The 22539-nt window shown below is 39.8% G+C and overlaps 1 protein-coding gene across 3 annotated transcripts in view; it reads right to left on the reverse strand.

The window, feature by feature from the left end:
* The window catches only part of GALNT18 (polypeptide N-acetylgalactosaminyltransferase 18), a 309298-nt gene that overhangs the window by 244686 nt on the left and 42073 nt on the right, over positions 1–22539 (reverse strand). The window contains exon 1 of one of the 3 annotated variants that reach the window (XM_032187761.1): positions 2975–3008. The exons of the other annotated variants lie outside the window; for them this stretch is intronic. The gene's annotated coding sequence lies outside the window, so the exon portion shown is untranslated. Of the gene's footprint in view, positions 1–2974; positions 3009–22539 lie in introns of those variants that run through there. 3 annotated transcript variants of the gene reach the window in all.

Consider the following 22539-nt stretch of genomic DNA (forward strand, 5'->3'; position numbering starts at 1 on the left):
ACTGGAAACAAGATTAGGTCTTCTGCCCATAAGAGAGTGAAAGTTCCTGCATCATTTCATGAAGCAGTCTCTAAGGTAAGTGTAAACAGTATTATGACAGACTTACACTAAGTGCAGGTGATCCAAAAAGATAGGTGACAGAAGTCACACAGGCCTAGATGCCAGAGGACTGGGCATAACAAGTCAGATAAAAACCCTGACCCAAACTTCTATGCAAATATTACAACATCCACCCATATCTAATAGGATATGGTAACAGGAAAAACAAACTTTAAAATGTTATTTGCATATCTCCCAGAAGCACAGGAAATAACTGAAGTAACCTAGAAGACCCAACCCTTGACAACTGCTGGCTTAACTAGAATCAAGATGTACTCTATATTGTTATTCCTCTGGAATGTGAACTTTGCTAAGCAATCACAGAGTTTGGAAATCTGCCCATCAGTTATGTAGTTCATGCTTTCCTAACAACAACAGCTAAAAAGAGAGAGGAAGAAAACCCCAAGTATATCCTTTTATTCAGAGCAGTATAAGTGTTTATGATAGCAGTGTACTCTTTCTCGAAGTCAAATCACCAAAAGCTACACAAAATCAGAGATAACCATGACTGATTCTCCTCCCGCTTCCCTTTCAGAATAATAAAATGTGCTATTTAAAACCATTTCTTAAATTTGGAAAAAGAGAAGAGTAAGAGCAGACCTCAGAAGCCTTTTCAGTTCTGAGATCCCACCTCCAAGTACCCACGCAATCTATAAATAAAACCAACAAGATCATGCAGTGACAGAACATGAGTCCTAGAACATACTGCTGTAACTGTGAGCCAGATTTATTCAAATGTAACTCGAATTAGAAAAATAGCACATGGCTAATTGCAGCACCCCTGAAATTCCAACAGCGTGTTTTGAAAGGTTAGGGTTAATTCTTTTAAAAAGGGGGAGGGGGAGGAGGGAGGGGAGGAAGATAGAGTTGGAATAGCTTCTCTAGGGCACACAGGGAACTTGGTTCAAACACAGCCACTCAGATTACTTTCAAAAATGGACTGTGTGCTATTAGATAGTTGCATATTTTTATTTTATTTGACATTTTCCTCAAATCAGATAGCTTCTTTAGATATTCCTTTAATAGACATAACTGAAGACTTTTTTTTTTTTTTTTTTTTTTTTTTAAATTCTCACTATAGACCAGTTTCTCCTACCAGGCTTGAAAGAACTCTTCAAGCCTCCTCTCCAGCACCATCATCCAGCTCTGAATTTATTTCAGGTGTAATAATTTCATAACCTTGTATCCACAAGGCTGTTGGCCCCTCCATTTGAAAGTGAGATTCCTTGTAAAGACCTAAGGCTGAATATTAACATGCCTTTTAGACCCTCTCTATGTTAATGAAAATAGAACAAAGGCAGGAATAAAAGTAGCATGGCTGGAGAACCTCCTTTGTAGTATCCTTGACAGATGCTGAATTAAGTCAATTCCTCATACACTCACGGCTCAGGCTAAACTTCTAATTCAAAATCCACCAAGGGTTTCTTGTCTTTATGATGATAAGCCTTTTCTGGAGCGAGGGGCAATAACCTAACATTCCATACCCAGGTCTCCCCTATCTCAAGCCTGCTAAAGAAGTAAAAGGAAGATAGTTCTTTTCTCCCCCAGAAAATGCTTTTTTACACATACTGCTCTCAGACAAATATGAGATACTCCAAATAACACTGTAAGGATGTTGACATTAACATGCCTTTGTATAAGGAAAAAGACAACACAGGAAAGCTTTGCTTTAAATTTGTGATCAAGTGTTTTTCATTACTATCAGAAACTGAGGTGTTTATGTTGTCAGTCCTTTTGTGAGAAACACTCTGTAGCCAATAACCTAGGCTCAGGTGAGGATCTCAGTGAAGTAGTAATTTATTCGTGATTGCAATGGCGGGCGCCCCACAAGCAGGAGAGAGCGCATCTACTAGTTCCAAAACACAGTTTATATACCTTTTGATGACAGGACCCTCCCCTGTTTCCCCACTGAGTGGGTAATCCAGGTTCACAATCTGATGCTTCACAAACAATGCATGGCCTTCAGTTGCCGGCCTGTTAAATTTCAATTTTTTTTTGACATTTTTACTGCTTGAAGTGGTAATGTTTCTTCACTTATCTGACTTGACACCGTGATTTTCACCTAATTGTCCTAATGAGTCTGATTGTCTGCATTTTACAAGGTCGCCTGCTAACCTTTCTTATCACTGTAAGCATATCTCAGTACCACATTCCCTCCTTCTAAACAATGTAACTCTGCAAAAACAACATTTCTATTCTCACACTTCCAAACGGAGCTTGTTTATAGCCTCTTGCTTGCACCCTTAAGGCAAAGTGGCATTGCAAATGGAAACCGAACCCAGAGTCCCAGACTAGAAAGTCGCACACTGCATCTTAAGTTTAAAGTGGGCTATGTTCTTACACTGTGCAAAAACATTATTTCGAGTGTTCAGAGACCAACGAGACTCCAAACTCAGAGCTAAATTACAGCAGGTGCTGCCTCACCCTGAAGCGGCGGCGCGGGGCGGGGCTGAGAGTGGAGGTCACCCGCCGGCGCCATCTTGTGGTCGGTGTCCGGATCCCCCAGCTCCGGTTCGGCGGGCCCTTACGAGGGGCCCGGTCCCCGCAGAGCTACCGCCCAGCAGGGCCACGGCACCCGGACCCCGGCAGCGGCTCCCAGTCCCCTCTGAAGGCAGCCCGGAGACGCACAGCGCCAGGGAATCCGCAGCAGCCGGAGCTGCCCGGCGTGCACAGAGACCCCCCCCCCCCCCCCCCCCCCCCCCCCCCCCCCCCCCCCCCCCCCGCGGAGCTCGGGCCAGCCCCGGGGAAGAGCCTCAGCCTGCTTTCGACGAACCGAAAAGCCCCCACCACAGACACAGTATCAAAACGTAAAAGCAAAACACTCCACTTTTGCTCTAGGAGTTAAAAGAGGGATAAGCTTGTTCCCACTCCCTACCTTTCACGGCACTCCCTTCCTTCCACAGCAGTGTCGGTGCTTTCCTCCTGGAGTTTCTTCAGGTCACAATTTCCACTGCACTCACTTCCAGAAGTCCACTACCCTTGAATAAGAATGCCATACAAGCACAAAATAAAGCTCTAAGAAAAGTAACTAAAGAACTAGAACAAAGACCCAGCTTCACACCTATTATCACTGGATTTATGAAGCAATTCCACCTTTCACCACCAGATAATGTGTCCCTTTAAAAAACGGCACCTTCCAAGCACAAAGCTAGCAAGAGAGGTGCACAACATCCAAGGGCTGGACATGACGGAATGGTCACTGCAAATGAAACCCCGAAGTCACCGCTCTGCAGTGGCAACAGGACTGTCTGCACCCCAAAAATTAAATCCTCATTTAATGAGGGGAAGTGCTGTATGTCCTTGCAACAGCCAGACACAACTCCATTACCTTAACAAGGAGGTTCATTTGCTAACACCTGAACACAGGTGATAGCCATACAGGGCCATATCACCCTCAGCTGGGAATCATCTTAATTTTTTTTTGTCACAGTCTGTATACTCTCCAATATTTTAGTGATTGCTCAAGATCAGTAAAAAATTATTACTTTTAACTCTCTGAAAAGGAAAAAAAAATGCACAAGGGAATTTGAAACAACAGTAAACCTAAGACCTATTTTACAGCACAAAAGACAACATAAGAAGGGGAGAAAGCCTTTCAATTGTGAAAAGTAATAACAAATAAAGATGCCACTGCAGGACTACTGCTGAAAGATATTTAAGAAAGAATCAGAAAAGATAAGTAGCCAGCTTTTCGGAAGCATTTCACTCCCAGGGTTCCATCCTTGTGGATCGATATAGTACTTACTGTTAGCACAGATTATGAGTTACTGCTGTTGCAGTTACAATGGATATCAAATGCATTTTCTTCGGTCTTTTCTTCTAAATTAAAATTGGTGTGCAAAGACTGTGGTCTGAGTTGAAAACAGACATAAGCAGCACAGTGCTATGCATTTCCAACACATTAATTATGAACATGGGCTTCATTATGTCCAGGAGGTCAGTGCTGGCCTAAGGGGAATTCCCACCCTACCCAGTTGGCATTTGCATCCCTTCTTTGGTTCTAGCATTAGAATCTGTCAAGTTTCACCGAGAAACAATACCAATAATAGAAACAGCATATGGAGGAAGAGTGGGAACTAGGCACTTTTAACAGTAAAAGGCAGCTGTGAAAAGGTCCCCTGGGAAACTGCTCTTGAAGGCCTCGATGTCCACCAGTGCTGGTCACTCTTTAAGCGATGCCTCCTAGAAGCACAAGATCAGGCAATTCCTAAATATCGCAAGTCAGGCAGGCGGGGCAGGAGGCCGGCGTGGATGACCAGGAACGTTCTAATGGAGATTAGGCGGAAACAGAGAGTGTTTCGCTACTGGAAGGAGGGCCAGGTGTCATGGAAAGAATACAGGGATGCTGTTCATGTTTGTAGGGAGAAAGTTCGTGTGGCCAAAGCACAGCTAGAGTTGAAGTTGGCTGTGTCTGTGAGAGAAAATAAAAAGGTTTTTTTTTAGATATGTGAATGGAAAAAGGAGAACTAAAGAATACATAGGGGCCGCTCCTTGATAGGGAAGGTCTCCTCACAGACAATGACATAGGCAAAGCAGAGACGCTTAACGCCTTCTTTGCCTCTGTCTTCAGTGCCGATGATGGGCTTCGGGACCCAGGGTGCCCTGAGCTGGAGGACCGGGACAGTGGGGATGACAAACTCCCAACTGACCCTGAACGTGTGCGGGATTTGCTACTCCACCTGGATCCCTACAAGTCCATGGGTCCGGATGGGATTCATCCCCGGCTGCTGAAAGAGCTGGCGGACGTCATCGCGGTACCTCTTTCAATTATTTTTCAACGATCCTGGGAATTTGGAGAGGTCCCGGTAGACTGGAAGCTGGCAAATGTTGTGCCAATTTTCAAGAAGGGTCAGAAAGAAGACCCTAGCAATTACAGGCCTGTCAGTCTCACGTCAGTGCCTGGTAAAATCATGGAGAAGTTGGTTCTCGAACTTATTGAGGCGCACCTGGGGGACAAAGCAGTCATTGGTCCCAGCCAGCATGGGTTTGTGAAGGGTAGGTCCTGCCTAACTAACCTGATTTCCTTTTATGATAAGATCACCCATATGGTGGACCAAGGGAAACCAGCTGATGTGATTTTTTTGGACTTCAGCAAGGCTTTTGACACAGTTTCCCATAGGATCCTACTGGACAAAATGTCCACCATACAGCTAAATAAAAACATTGTACGATGGGTGAGCAATTGGCTAATGGGCAGGGCCCAAAGGGTTATGGTAAATGGGGCTGCGTCAGGCTGGCGGGCGGTCACCAGTGGGATCCCTCAAGGCTCCATTTTAGGGCCGGTACTTTTCAATATTTTTATAAACGATCTGGATGTAGGAATAGAAGGTATTTTGAGCAAGTTTGCTGATGACACCAAACTTTGAGGAGTTGTGGACTCGAATGAGGGCGTAAAGGCCTTGCAGAGGGATCTGGACAGGTTGGAGAGCTGGGCGATCAACAACCGCATGAAGTTCAATAAGAGCAAGTGCCGGGTCCTGCACCTGGGACGGGGAAACCCTGGCTGCATGTACAGACTGGGCGATGAGACGCTGGAGAGCAGCCTAGAAGAGAGGGATCTGGGGGTCGTGGTAGACAGCAAGTTGAATATGAGCCAGCAGTGTGCCCTGGCAGCCAGGAGGGCCAACCGTGTCCTGGGGTGCATCAAGCACGGCATCGCTAGTAGGTCAAGGGAGGTGATTGTCCCACTCTACTCTGCGCTGGTGCGGCCTCACCTCGAGTACTGTGTGCAGTTCTGGGCACCACGGTATAAAAAAGACATGAAACTGTTGGAGAGTGTCCAGAGGAGGGCTACGAAGATGGTGAAAGGCCTTGAGGGGAAGACGTACGAAGAACGGCTGAGGTCACTGGGCCTGTTCAGCCTGGAGAAGAGGAGGCTGAGGGGAGACCTCATCACAGTCTACAACTTCCTCGTAAGGGGGTGTCGAGAGGCAGGAGACCTTTTCTCCATTAACACTAGTGACAGGACCCGCGGGAACGGGGTTAATCTGAGGCAGGGGAAATTTAGGCTGGACGTCCGGAGGGGGTTCTTCACAGAGAGGGTGGTTGCACACTGGAACAGGCTCCCCAGGGAAGTGATCACTGCACCAAGCCTGTCTGAATTTAAGAAGAGATTGGACTGTGCACTTAGTCACATGGTCTGAACTTTTGGGTAGACCTGTGCAGTGTCAAGAGTTGGACTTGATGATCCTTAAGGGTCCCTTCCAACTCAGGATATTCTATGATTCTATGAATAATAGAAACAGCATATGGAGGAAGAGTGGGAACTAGGCCCTTTTAGCAGTAAAAGGCAGCTGTGAAACTGCCTTTTCTCATGTCTGGAGAATAGGAAGGAACATTTGTTGAGGCAGCCAAACCTTGTACTAGACTAAACGTGGCTAGGGAAAAAAAAAAAAAAAACTAACAGTTTCAAACCCTCGAGCCCTCCTTCAAGATACCTATCTGCTGAGGAATAGATTTGTCAGAGATGGCCTGTATAACACTGAGAAAGGCACTTACCCATCAACCAACCAAAAACTTGGATAATTCTTTTTGCCAGAAAGAAAGTGGAAATGACCACACAGCTTAGTACTTGGATGATTTGTTTGTACGACTCCAAGTGCAGTTTATACTGCAATTAGTATTAAGTTACTTTGTATATAGTGAAACTATGTCAACTGGAAACTATAGAAAACTTGCAACAGAATATTCTTAATTTGACTTCTTAATATGCTCTCCTGAGACTCCACTTTTGTCTCCAATTTGGACTGGCAAGTGAATAGAGCCTGTCTTTTATTCTTGTGCTAAGCAGGTGAAACAAGCTTGTGCTAATGAGCGCAGATTGGGTGTTGCCACCTCCCTCATATTTCCAAAGGGCCATGCAAGTAAGACAAACAGGAAAATATGTAATTTGTAAAATGTACAAAAGCTTTGATTTGGTTAAGGTGTCATGATGTTCAAGCCACAAGCAATTTTTCATATGAACAATACCTGAAACTTGCTAAATCCTAACCTTGACTCAGTTAGGCGAAAGCTACTGTCTCAAAGGGGAAGGCTCTTTCAGTCTCTGAAGTGCATGAACTTGTTCTTCCAGCTACTCAATTTCACCTCTTATCTTCTGCCTGTCCTCAAGGTTATTCATTTCCTCTTTATTATACCATAATTCTCTTGCACAGTAACAATGTTTCCCAGCTGTATACCAACAGCAGGTTTCATTACCAAACTCTTCAATATTGCACAAAGGTTAAAAGAATATCACATACATTTGACCCTAAGAAAATTCCTTGAAGATCTCTAGTGGCAAACTTCCTCTAGCCTGATAATTCCACTTAAAACACATCTTTTCCCATAGTACTACACCAACCTCAACTTACATCCTTAAATCCCAAAGGTTCATTGTAATACCCAGTCTGTTATTTATCTTAAATTTTTAAGAACAGAATAATGCATAATGCTACAGTGAGAGATACTTGCAGAAAGATTTCTCCAAATGCCGCACATCTATCATATTTTTGGGAGTAAGCAGGAAAAAAATGTTCTAAGGAACACATAGAATCTGATTCCAGCAACAACAAAGATAGCAAAATACTATTTTAATTCATTTGACAGGTAATAATAATAATAATAATAAAATCACTAAGTAGATATCTCTATGTAAGACTCATTAAAATACACAAGTGTATGTGGATTAGTCATCTGCATTAATCAAAAAGAAAGTTTCAGTACTACCCCAAATTAAACAAAAGGCCTCTTTAGACTTGTGTTGCATGCCAGCTAGTTAGCATGACCTCCCACAAGTCTGGAAAGCTGAAGGAAGGGATACTCACCTGCCAGAACACTCAAGGGAGGGAACGTTTTTGGTCCAGTCACCAACTCATTCTTAGAGATGGCAAGCACAGGATTTCTCACAACTGACATGGCTTATCAGAGCCCCAAAAGCACAAAATGAGTAAGGTGTCACTTACTGCATTACACAATTATTGAAAATACAAGGTATACCAAATTTATTTAACTGCTACTACAACTATGAAGGGAAGACCATGCAGGGAAGACCAAGTTCTTGAGTGTTTCCTGATGAGGATCATTGTTCACTCCTTCAAAGTCCCCAGTTACCATGCAGAACCCATTTCCTTTCTCCAGTGAAGAACTCTATCACATCCACCTTGGCATCAAGCCTTATTTGTGGCTTCTTGTGCCTGTCTTTTTTGTTGTTGTTGTTGTTGTTGTTGGTTTATTTTTCCTGCTTTGTTCTATTCCTGGCACATTTTTAAACTGCTTTATTCTACTCAAATTAAAAGAAGGTTAGATTATTAAAACACAGTTGATTTGTATTCACAGGGTCAGGTCTTCTTTCTAGTATGTTTTCTATAAGGTATGTGGCAAGTTTATTTGGGGCATCTCATCCTGAAAGGATTGTTTATGCTGGACAAAATAGTAAGTAACACAAAGCACGCATTTGTATCTGAAAGGTTTTCAGGAAGCTTTATTTCATTTACTATTCTGTATAGTATATGTATTTATACATATATGTAGATAAGTTTAAAAAAATACAAATCACCATTCCAAAATGAAGAAAATTAGCAAAATGTTATGAAGCAGAAATAATACAGTATTACTGAACTACAAATTTTTTAATACATGTTTATATGTTACTCAAAAATAATTTACAAGGCTATGGAAACTGTAGCTGATAATTAATGAGGAAATACCAGGATCAAGACTGTGCATATTATAATATACACCTTTATTACAAGTACATACACTATTTCTTTTACGTGATCCATTCCTTATTCAGAGTTAAGACAGATTGCTCTCTTACTGAGATGCTGTCCAGTATTTGATTTTGATCTTATTTGTTCATTGGACAAAAGCCAGTACTGTAGTCAGCACACACTATTCCAGTACTGCTTTAAGGGAGAAGTATTGGACTTCAGTGGATATGAATCGTCCTCCTTCTCCTCTTACATACAAATTATTTTTGTAGCAGAGATAGGCCATATCTGTACCATGCAGTCAATCATAACAGGAGTTAACTCCACCATTCCAGCAACTTGACCATAAACATAGCCCACATAAGAGGATAAACTAACCAAAGACAGGCTAGAACAGCACCGCAACCCTGCTGAAACACTGGACACCCAGAACAGCTAATCAGAGCTGACATGCTGTCCTGCTTACAGTGCCAACATGGCCAAGATTCCTTCATGGTGCTGCATTGATAACGAGAGGGCTGATGGGCGCTTGGTTTCAAGCCTGGTTATTACAAGGAGGATGAGATCTACAGAAAATGTTATGCATTTAAACTCTTTGATGACACATAATTTTGATACCACTGACATCTACAAAACAAAACATTTTAGACAAAAGCATTATTTAAGGAGTAGTAGAATTTACATCAAAATCAATATGCTTTAATTAAAGAAATGGTTTAACCCAAATGGCATTTCTACTAGAAGGGGTAAGATTCTTCAAGAAAGCTGTAGGAGTAGAGAGACTTTTCTTAGTTTAGAACACCGAAAGAGTTGGATAGACACTGGACAGTGGATATGATCCTGTCTGAATGAAGTCCCAGATACCCTTGATCAGCAATCACTCTTGATATAATGATGTATAGTATAAATTCAGATATATATATATATTTTTTTTTACTGGTAAATCTAAGATGTTCTCTTATTAATGTAGTTCCTTCAAACATTCCTTCCTTGCCTCCTAATAAACAGACACATGTATCTGACAGCCAAAAGTAAATTATGATCTTTTTGGACATGTGACAGAAGACTCAGATTAGCTTTTTCTCATTCCATTCAGTGGCAAATTGTAGGGGCCACACACCAGGATTTTAACTCAATCAGGCATGGAAACTATGAGAGTCATATCTTTACTAGCAATGTCTGTATTTCATGAGTGAACATACCCAGTTATTAAAAATGTTTGAGTTTGTTTTTAAAAAAAAAAAAAATGTAGTGTAGGGAATGTCGCATTCGTGTTTAATATATTTGTAAGGTCCTAAATCATGATTAGTATTTTTGTATGTGTTATTCAATTAGTATCACAACTGTTTTCAGACAATATATTATAAATTAAAATAGGAACTGCAAAAGAAAGGCTGTATTCAGTAGATCTCTGCATATGCTGAGTGAACTCAAGGTCAGCCTGTAGCACCCAGATCATTTACTAATTCACACGGTGTTTCACAGGCTTCTTATGTTAGCTTTTTAGCTTCTTGGTATTCTGCAGTGCTGGAGAGCTTATTGGATTTTTCTCACTCGTCTGCCATGCCCTAAGGGTTTCTAGATCGTTAATGATCAATAATCAGTTTAGATAAGGATGATAATTCATACAATTCAGAAACATATATGTTTCCTCAATGGGTCTATGGTATTAGTCACAAATGAATTCACTGTTTAACCCTCCCCTGGGTAATAAATGCCATATTTGAAGAGCACATTTTAAAACCCCAGAGATGCTAGCTTTCACAATTCCATAATAATCACAACACGTATTTGTTTTATTTGTCCAAATACTTTACAAATATGCCTCCTTTATATTTATTGACTTTACTAAGATCCTGAGCTCTATTTAGACCTTTTGACTTCATTGTTTATTTAGCTACCAAAGCAGCCTCTGCAGTTACAAAGGTAAATATATTCTCTCGAGACAGTGCTCAGTGTTGTGTAAGCTTGCAAATAAGTCCAAAACAGGCAAGATCCAAGAACAGAAGGGTCCTTATCATCCATACGTTTGAAGCCAGCTTCAGTCTCTGCTTTATGTTCACCACTCCTTTTGCTCTTCATCCATGGCTCATTTACGCATGCAATAACGATAGACACAGATGTAGAATTAGACCAAATGGGAAAGCAAAAGGCATGGAGTAAGCAAGTAACAGCCTAGGAGGTCAGGCAGTCAGTTCCTTGTAGGAGGAACAGACATGAAAATGCCCATCTAAGGAACTGATTTCCTTCATATGTTACACATACTTCTTGCTCCTGCATATGCTACAGACGTTTCATATACTTATGGACTCTGTCTCCATCCTTCCATCCATCCATCCATCCACCTTGCCACCTCCTATGTATGGGAGACCTTTTCCAAAATTGCTTTGCCATCTGGTTTATGAGCCATCCTGTCCCTCCTCACAAACCAAGCTTGCACACTCTACATCATTTCAGACAGCTGGCCATTTGCTCCCTTACCTGACCTGATTCCAGCGAGAAACACAATCATAATTTACTTCCCTAATGACTCCCAAAACCACAATTTTTCTCTTGTTATAGACTAGAGAAAGCAAGACAGACAAAAGTCACTGTGGGTGAGATTGCAGAGCAGGTGCAAATAACTGGTATAGAAACTGCAGTCACCTTGAACTACTTCTGATAACTGAAAGAGTAACTGGGAAACCCAGCATTTTCTTATTTCTCATATGTTTCTCCAGTTCTAGGGGAGATCTTTACACTAACAGCTTATCTATGTGCTCAGTAATTTCAACCTTTATTTTCAAGTTTACCATCTTTTGAGGGATGGAATCCAGGTTCATGGTCTACCATTCCCAGCATCCTTTCTAGAGACATTTTTGTAGGTAGGACTGACTTTGGCAATCTTCTTGCTTTTGTTATATTTAAATAACCTAATTACAGATTCAAACATTCTTTACAAGGTGCTCTTCAAATTCTTTCTTAACCTTCTTGATTTCCTGGTTACATTTGATCTGGCATGGTTTATGGATTTCCTGTTATTTTCTGGAGGACAAACTTTCCTTTATAAATGCCATTACTTTTTACATGACAATTACCTTGATTTTATATTGAGCCATAAGGTTTTTAATCAGACCACCTTTTTTTTTTCTATTTTTTATTTTTTCCAAATTTCAATGCAGATTTTGTCTTGACTTCTAATACAGTACATCTGAGAATTATCTGGGCTGCCTCTAGACTTCTTGCCTTTTAGCTCCTCCTCTAATGCTTTTTCTTCCTTTTGACCTGTTGCCTCATTGGTATGCAGTTCCCTTCCTTTAAATCGAACACTTGTATTCTGGATTTATTTTGTTTAGACTCTCCTGCTGCAGTATTAAACCTAATTGCCTTGTAATTGATAATACAGATCAGCTCGCCCACATAGTTCTTGAGCTGGCCCTGTGCACTAATCAGGACCAGAGCAAGAACAGTATCTTTTCTTCTGAAATTGTAAACTAGTTGTTCTGGGTATCTGTTATTTACTACCTCCTTACTCTTATGTACTGTCATAGATAAAGCATTAATTCTGTGTAACTGCAACATCCCACTATCACTACCTGTCCTAAATTTGCAGGTGTCTTACTTAACATCACTGATCACTATCCTGTATCTACATCCTGACTGGGGGCGGGTACAGTAACACAATGCTAATGCTACCTTTCTATTATTAGTGTGATATTTCCACCCACAGGATTTTCATATTGTCTTCTCTTTTCCAACAATAACTTTATTCTGTTACATTTCACTTCAGTCTCCATAAACAATGTCCTGCTGCCAGTTGCATATCTCATTCAGCAGACTTGTGTAGTAACATTGATAGCCTCATCCACTATTTACCTCTTTCTGCAAGGTCCCTCAGCTGACCAGCTGTCAGGTTTGTCAGCTGAAACCAAGCATTCCAGCTCTCCCCTCTCATTTCTCAGGCTTCTAGCACTGGCAGAGTGCACTAAGTTTTGCCCTTCCTCTGTTGCTAAGTATATTGGACACACTGTCAAATGACATCAAAAGGAGTCTAATTTGTTTTCCCCACTTATTGCTGTAAAGCTGTTTTCTTACAAGCCTTTTCAGCAATGTACTGACCATTAGCCATGGCTGTTTTGTGAGTCACAGCCACCTGACCTTGATGCTCCTCCACTTTTGTCAGTATCCTTCCCATTTTTAGCACTTTTCAAGTTTTCAAGGCCAGCAGCCTGGCCTCTTTTGAATCAAGATTTCAAACCTTCCTTCCTGTTCCTCTTCTTCTGAAAACATTCCCCAGTTCCTAATGTGTGTATATCTCTTATCCCAATACCTAAACCAAACAACTTATAACTGGATGTTATATTAATTTTCATTCATGAGTAACAACTGATCATCTTAAACTCCCAGACTATTACAGATTAGACTGCTACCACAGCCCAGAATTTCTAAAATGTTCAAATATTGTAAAAGACTACTAACAGGCAGCTGACACATTATTAGCAGGCAACTAAAGTATTCTATTTATCAACAGACAGTAACAATATCAACAGTTCAATGCAAGTTCTTCCCATACAACTATCATTTATTTCCATCATACTCAGGAGAAAGTCCAATAGGGAGAAGGGATTGTAATCAGTCCCATGAAAGCTCACTCATGCCAAGTTGTTCCAGATGATTCTGAGAGGGAGAAAAGTATGTGTGGAAGCATACAGAAGCTGCAGAAAAACAGGGTGTTAAACAAACAGCTCCTGTTTACAAAGTTCAGATAAATACCAGACAAAAAACACATTCACTGGTTCTTTACCCTCAGCACATGTGTGGAAGGTACAGGTAATATAAAAGTGAGCATCCCAGAAAGTTCCTTAAGAGAAGAGCAAATATATTTTATCTGCTGCACAGCTGTGTTCTCATTTGGACGCTAGCTTTCTGAAATTGCAGGCACTTACAGCAGACAGAGGAATGACTATTAAAGATAGAGCATCTACACAAAGGCGTACCACAAACAGTAACAACTTGTAGGCAACAGCAGTTCAACTTCAAAACAGAAAATCCTATCTCTGCATCTCTTAAGAAAAAATGCTGTTCTTATTACTAGAATAGGCAAGTTATTTTGCCCTTCTTCAGTTTTCCCCTTTAGTTTGACTTGGAGTTGTTCATCAGACCATATACATGGCACATGTGATTTACAATGTGAAAGATATATAGGTATATGGTAAAAAACCTTAACTCAACAGAAAGTACACAGTTTGAACATGTCCCATCAACTCCCAGAGCTGCTCAGTCACAGCAGCATGTTAAGTGTCAGGGGCTAGATAAACACTAGGAATGAGAAAATTCATGCTCTAGATTTGCTCAATTTGTGTTTTGGAATATCTGCTGCAACATAAAAATGATTTCCATAGCAGTCAGATCAGATCAGTGAAAAGAAGCAAAAGAATCCAGAGCTGCCTAACAAGTTATGAAAGACAATGCAAGTTAATTGTCTCATTGTCCTCATGTCAGAGGAATGTCAAAAAGCCTGCATCACACCTGGACTAGGCAATGCCATCAGCTAAGAAGATGACTGGGGAAAGGGTGAACAAAACACAGATTGTACAGTCTGGTGTGACAAGCACATTACTCCTTATAAGAATACGCCACTGATTCCATGACAATAAGAACTACGATATTTACGACTTTGAAAGCAAGTCTTTGTCTTAGTGCCACAGTTTGCTTTTATGGGCCAAGGATAATTAGAGAAAGTTTTACAAGAAAGTGCCTGAATTGTTTAAGGGATTAGGTAGGAAGGATTTTCTATGATATATGCACATTGATTTCAAATAATGCAACTACTCTCTTGAGGAGTTTCCTGAGTTGGAAGTTTCAGCAAAGTTTTCAGTCCTTATGTAAAATTCATTTTATCCACAATAAGCATCTCTGACTCAGAATTAAATCTTTAGCACTCTCATATACCCCTCAAAGTTTGCATGCTGTTTGTCCTGAAACTTTCTGTTACTAAGAAACATTGATAATTCAATATACTGGCCATTTTCACATATTTTTTCCTCACACCTTTCTTTGTCCAGCAGAATATCACGTTTCTCATGCTACACTGAATTCTCCAGCAGCAAGATCCCATCAACTCATCTCTGTAAGCTCTAGTATTCATATGGCTGGGAAGTGAGCCACATGAAAGGGAAGCACCTCAATTTTCTGAGATTGCAGCTTACTCTGCAGAGCTGCTGTATTTACAGATAAGCTAATGCCAGCACAAAGAAAGCAACAGTATGAAGTGGTGAAGGCCAAATTCTCTCCTTTCAGCAAGAGCCCAGAAATAAGCTACATTAAAGTGATAGGTCACCACTACCTAAATGTTTCAGAGTAAATAACATTGCCCAATAACAAGACCTCACTTTCCGAGTTCCAACCTGCAGAAATGGTATCTTTAGCCATGACAAAAAATTGAAATATTTTAATAGCAGATTAGATGGCAAAAGATGCAGCCCATATAGGTCTTCATACACAATGTACCAAGTATAATGACTCTCTAATTAGGTCTTCTGACAATTTCACTGGTGATGCAGTTACAAAGGCACATTAGAACCAGGCAGACTTTTTAAAATAATCAGATGAGGGTTTCTTGTTTGATCTTCAGTGAAAAGGAATGATTATATAATTCACTGCAAGTTGTGAAAAGAGCCAGTTTAGGACAGACAGTTACAGAGCAGCCAAGTGAGGAGGCAGAACAGAAGAGGATTTAAAAACAACACTTTCTAAAGATGTATTTTGATGTATGAAATGAGACACTCAGAATTCAGAATACCTTAGAATATTACCACAGAGTACAAATTGTTCATATCTGGCATTGAAAGTTAAACACAATTTTGTTTATGCTCCTGGCTTTCAAAAGTGCAGAGAATCTTACTGCCATCCCTCAAAGATTTTCTCTAAATAAGGACTGGAAGACTGATTCGGATACAGAAGTCAAGTGAGACTTGTGAATAAGTCTAGGGGTATGAAACAAAACTTTATTACACCCAGACCTGAATTTTCCCTTTTGAGGTATTTTTCTTCACTTCCATCTTTGCATCATTCATCAGTGTATATACAAAATACATTTTGAACCAACTTTTTTTCCTCCATATTCTACTTTAATATTACACAACAGACTCAATCCCAATGTTTTCAATGGCTGCCTGGATAACAAAACTGCAGACACTAAGCTCATTTTTTCCTAGCAGTCTTAAGTGTTTCATAACCGACAATACTGGCACAACTCAGTCTACCACAAGATCAAGAGAGATTCCTGCTTGCTCTCTGCAACATCCTAGTTGCACTAATGAAAATGGCACTTGATGGTGCAGATTTGTCTAGCAGAACACTGGAAGTAATGGCACAGCCGAATATTAGAGAACTGAATTCTGTCAAATGCAAGGAAAGGACCACTGAGTCTCTCTCTGCAATCACAGGAAAACAAATAAGCACTTTACACTCAATTGTTCCCTTTCAAAGTGCTATTGCAGAAGTTATACAAAAGTTCTCACTATATTTTTTTAATCTTATGTAAGCACAAAAGGATTCGTCCTGACATTATTTGTGTGTGAAATCCTGCTGTCTGACTACATTTCTCTACATTTTGTTTTTGCATTCTCTTTCCAAGATGCTCAGCCAGGTCTCCCATAAGTTACACCCATGAAGAAAAAAAAAAAAACAACTTTCATAAAGCCTGTGCAAATTCATTATTCTACGTGGCAATATGTAATAGTAAACTAATTTTGACAAAACTACTAGATCAGAACAACAAAATTTAACACCACTGAAGTTCTTTGTATTGTGTAGGGAAAAGACTACTAGCTTTAGAACAGAAAACAGAAATGTACAAATGATTATTTCTACTTGGCTGTGCAAAATTACTTGTGTGAACAGAAGAAGTTTGGCTGTGTTCGTTAGTTTAAGTTAACATCAAGGGACCTTTCCTTTTCTGTACCTGTTAGAAAGCAAGATCCAACAAGAACTTTGCTTTCCCAGAGTCACCCCTCTGCTCTGCTTCATACTCTGGCACTGTTCTTGTGCAGCTCATAAGCAGAGCTTGTAAGTCTGCACAGTATGGTCAACTGCAACACCTTCATTCAGATTATCTCTCTGCCTATGTTTAAAAAAAAAAAAAAAAGAAAAAGTTAACTGCCACTGCTTAAATCAATGGTTGTATAGTAGAGCAACTTAAGCATCGCATCAGACAAAAAACTCAAGATATTTCTAAGAGCAATGGCACTTCTGTTCCAGAGGTAAGCATACAGCTAAGGAACAGACATGAAAATCCTCAAAGTACAGTGGTGGTAAGGCAATTTACCCAGTCTGGGAAAAATATCCTGGGTAGCTCCCAAGAACATTTGATTTCTCCAGTTTTTAAATTACCATTTAAATTACAATTTATAAAGCCTATCATGGACTTTTATTTTAAAATGTTTTACTCAAACTATAGTGCGGCTATCTTGTTAAACAGCAGTGTAAAAAACAAAGCAAGTTTAATATTAGATTAACAGATGACAGCTGTTCAGAAATATTCTCATTAAATTTGCTCAGAGCACCAGAAAGAAGGTTTTCTGTTTTAAAAATTAAGTTACAGGGAGAGCTTCCTCCCTCTTACTATATCATTGAGGATCTATGAAACCTATTGTGGGTAGAAGTGTGTTGGCAAAGCAAATGCCAACAGACCGCCTCCCCTCACACAAGCGATTGATTTATCAGTTTAATAGAGCTGTAAATTGAGAAAAATGTTCCCCAAACCTTAACAGTGAACTACAAGCAAATAATAGGTAACAAGCACTGATGCAGAATTGAAAATATAAATACTTGTGAAATGCAGCATATGTTACATTTTCCTTTCTGTCAGCAGCCCATGGAGAATCTGACCACTATGATTTCCAGCTACGTGACACAATCCTTCAGTCCTGGTGACAGAGCCTTGTAACATTAACGTGGGGTGCCTTTGCTTTAGTCTCTAGGGAGTACCCATGTGGTATTCATTATATTTTGTTCTATTTAAAACAGAAAGGAGCCAGTACAAAGAAGCTAAAAACAGCACTACAATGCATTAAAACAAGAAAGAATCCTCCAGCCTTATAACTAAAATGAAATTCTTTGCACAGTCAGGAGACCCCTACAGATAATTACTTGGTGTTTCTACATGCACTTGTATTCAGAAAGTTACTAATGTCTATAACTGTTTGAAAGAGATAAAATGCTGTTAATATATTTAATTCTTCTGCATTTCCCAGAAAATTCCTTTCGCACTCTTTTTCCTCCTTCTAAGTACATCATTATCATACTACCTGCTTGCTTTCTTTTTTTTTTTTTTTCTTTTTTTTTTTTTTTTAAGGCTCTATTTCTGGCATATCATGGACATTTCTGTCTAGAGTTTCTCCTTTAGTCTTATTACTCTTGCCAATTTAACAGGACATTGGTAGTTAACTCCTCTATACTGCGAAATACAGAAAGCAAGCTACACTGAATAGGATAGAATGTTACCTAGCAGCCTGCAGAAGACAATTGCCAGTTGCACACAGGCTTGAGCCTGGATATGTCTAAGATAAAATAAAGGTTTTCAAGAGATAGATTCTCTTATTCTTATATTTTTGTGAAACAAGTTCCTCAGTAAGCCCTCAAAACTTCATCCATTATATGAGATTTTATTTTTAGGAGTTATTAGAACTGGACAACTCAAGGCATTTTGGAGACAAAAGTTGGGCTGAGGAGGGTTTCAGTTTACTCCAGTATTCTGCTTCAGTTACTTGAAAATATTTGGCTTGGATTTTTTGTTTGTTTGTTTGCTTTGTTTTGTTCCACGTTTGCTTCAACATTGAAGCAAATATGTTTTTTATTGAAATGTATAGGTTTTCATTGAAAAGGAGGTGAAGGAGATTCCAACACTGAAATATCATTAAAATATGTCTCCTTTTTTTGTGGTTGCAACTATTTTGTCAACTAAAAAGTTCAGTCTTTATTTGAAAAGAATAAGCATTTACCTGAAATATTACCAAGTATTTCTAAGCCTTCCACAACTGGAACACCAGACCTGCATTTCGTCTTTCGCTAAATGCTAACAATGCAGTAAGGAAAAGGCCCAATGCTCACCATGATCCTGCAATATCTCTGTCACAAGTGAAGATTCTGTAGGTCTTCAAATCCTTTCTCAGGAGCTGTTACTTCAGAAAAAAATCAGTCACATCTTCCACAAGCTTGTCTTTAGTTCAGGGGAAAGTGACATGAATCTTCCAGAACTGACCACATAATATTCATCCTTTGTTCCTGTCATCGCTTTTGTTTTTAAAGCAGTGATAGCCCTATCTGTTGTAATAGTCACGAACTCACCCCAGTGTGGTCTTTGCCCTGTCTCCTGCTGCAAGGCAAGAGCAAGAAAACAGAAAGGAAACACAAGAACAGTGAGGAGAAATTGGATTTACACCATCAGCACATCACATCCGACAGCTTGTTTAAACTCTGGAACACCTTTTAAAGATTGACCTTCAGTAGTTCTTGAATACTCTGACCTCTTCAAGGTCTTTAACATGCTTAACTTTATCAAATTCTGTCTTTTCAATATGATGTCAACTATCTAACCCTTCCTACCACAGTCTATAGAAACTTTTACACAATATTTAATCATAATTCCGAGCTCTGCACTTACCAAAAGTAGAAGGCAAGTAATGCCAATCTGCCTCAAGTTCAAGAAGAACTTGTTTTTACTACTGAAAAAATAATAATAATCAAGAAGTCCCCAAAATGCAAGAGCTTGTCAAAGACTACTATGTTCAAAGTCAGCAGTCTTCTGTATTTGAAAGCAATCCAATTGAGGAGTGCTAGTGTTATTGACATGGAAATGCTTCACTCTTCTGATACTCTAGGAGCATATGCGTGTGCGATGTCTACTGAATTAAATGCACTACATGTTTAACACGCATTAAATGTTACTGAAGAAGCAAACACTCAACTCTGAAAATTTACAATTTTTCAATTTTCCTTGCCTTTCCTTTCTCTTTTACAATTGTATCAGCAGGCTGTGCCCTCAGCCTTTCTCTTCCTGAAAAGAAAGACAAATTTAGTTTTCAATGAGAAGACTATATTCCATTAAACTAAACTTGTTTAATTGCTTCAGTCTCTAAATTATTGTAGCCACCTGAGACAGCAAATGATCTACCAAGCAGAGCTGACAGACGGAAGTGATGTGTGCCCCAGCTTCACAGTAATACAGTCTGCATACGCCTGATAACCTCATCTACTGCTGACTCACAGAACCACATGCTACTTGGAAGCAGTATTTCAATGCATCTGGCATCAACTTCTCAGGTTTCTAACACTTTTGTCTCAGTACCATGATTAAGAGTAATTAGTTAATGAACTTGAAAGGAAAGAAACTCAGTTCAGTCTAGAACCAATTTACTGTAAATTTAGCAGTTTTTCAGAAGAAAAAAAGTCACTTTCCTAAATCAACATACACACTGGCTAGACCATTAAGAATTTAGAATCTAATTTCAGCCAAAAAAAAAAACAAAAAACAAAAAACAAAAACAAAAACAAAAAAAAAAAACGTACTGAGCCAAGCTAATAAATAATGCTGTTCAGTATGGTCAATAAATAACCAATTTAGGTCCCTTCCAAATCCATTTACAAGTAATCATGCAGGCATTAAGCAGTTTTATAACTGATTCCTAATAGCTGCATAATAATATATTTATTAGAGTAAATAATTCCTGTTATGCTAGTAAATGGACTAGCATGGTTCATTATCACCCCTAACAGTCTCTTTATGAACTAAAAGGGAGGCTGTCAGGGAGCGACTAGTATACAACATTAACTTCTTTAATGCGTTGTTTCTCATTGCTGGAAAATAATGTTCAAACAGATGTCGCAGGTCTAGTTGTGTCATGTCATGATTTATTTTCCCAAGTTTTCTCTGAAGAGTGCAGTGACTGCAGCACTAGAACATGGAGAAAACTAGAAGTCTCAAAACACATATAAAAAAGGTATTATCTATACATACTTTATCCAGCCTATTTTCTTCCCCCATAGTAATGTGCGAAGTTCATTTTCATACGTCCATTAGTCTTCAGGTTTACCCCTCACACTGATAGCCTTCTAGCAATTTGCTTTGCAGTTTGAGTTAGATGTAAAGTTGTTTCCATTCTGAGTAAGGTGCTCAGGACAGAAATAGAGCAGGAGAAAAGAGGTTCGTCCCCCTCCCCTCCCCCCCCAACTCCTCTTTGTTCCTCAGGCACCGGATGAGGCTTCTTCCTACAACCTGGTACAGGCTTTGTTCAAACCACCTTAGCACTTTGCTTCTCATAACCCCTTGCAGGTCCTAGGAAACAGCTGTATCACACTTTATGTCAGCTACATCCCTGTCTCACCCTTGTGCTATTTCTCATATGCTGCCATATGTTCCTTATGTCAGGGCTGGAAGTAGGGTTGGTGTGAGCTATTACATTAGTTATCCACTCCACCATTTAAAAAATAGCCACAGGCAAGGATATTTCTTAAGCCATTTCCTCTCTGCCTTTAGATCCAGTTTATATCAAAGCTGGCAATTTTGCATACAAATCCTTCTCATTTCATTTCTAGAAAACGTTCCTTGGCATTGATTATGTACAGATCCCATTTTTCCCCTACTGTGTGCTAAAACTTCTACAGAAGTGCTTAAAATCCTCTCCACTCAAGCTTCTCTTCATATATCGAAGTTGAAAAAAGCATTTTAAAAACTGAATGTCACAGAAGTTTGAGGCAATTTAACCAGTATACTGAATGTAAAGAACCTAGAAGGAAAAAAAAAAATTACCTGCTATTATTGATTGTCTTAGCTATATGCGTCTGAAGTAGATGACTAACAGCTCTTCATGTCATCAATGCAGAACATCAGCCCTGGACACTGGCTAGTCCAGCCACAAGTGGCCACTCTGCTGCAAGGGAAGTGACTCACCATCCCTTCGATACCTCATAGAACCACCTTGGGCGATTCTGAAGGGAATTATATTTTTACTGACAAGGCATATAGAAGATATGAAAAAGAGACAACACTGCATCAATGTCAATAGCAATAGAAATGATTGCTTAATCTGCCAGTAGCCTGAGGTAGAGAGTGTCACTGAAAGCTTAGCTTCATAACGTTGCATTTGCAGGCAAAGCCTTGTCAGATGGCAGTCTCATTTGTGGTTTCATATCTCTAATCTGCCACAGAAAAAGTTTCATTAAAAGTAACTGACAATACCACTCCCTTCCTTGTCACCATCTTAGCCTGAATCCCAGTCGATTACAGACATATTGAAATCATCCAACTTGGAATAGATTTTTTTCCTCATGGAAAAAAAATAAATTAAAAAAAAAAAAAAAAAAAAAGTGCCCAAGCCCTGCTTGCCTAGGTCCCAATGAGGGGCTATAGCAGGGGTACTATGCATGCGCTCGCTTCATGGCCAGCCCAGCAGCCCCACAGCTCCCGGCTGTGCTCTGGCAGGATCTGCCCTCCGGCTCATCCCACCAGCAAGACACAGGCAACAGCTGGCAGAGCACTCTCTGGGCATCCAGGCAATTGTCCAGACTTGTTTTGGTATGGCTTGGCCTGTTTTCTCCCATCCCCAGAGGCCTGAGATGGGAAACTGAACAAAGGCTATGAAATTCAATGGGAAGAGATGTCCCTTGATGTTCCTTCTTGTTTTGGGAAGGCAAAGAGTAGGAAATGTTCCCTGTTCCTTTTTTTTGTTTGTTTGTTTGTTTGTTTGTTTGTTTTTGGTTTTTTTTTTTT

The sequence above is a fragment of the Aythya fuligula genome, chromosome 5 (assembly GCF_009819795.1).
Source record: "Aythya fuligula isolate bAytFul2 chromosome 5, bAytFul2.pri, whole genome shotgun sequence".
Classification (NCBI taxonomy): Eukaryota; Metazoa; Chordata; class Aves; order Anseriformes; family Anatidae; genus Aythya; species Aythya fuligula.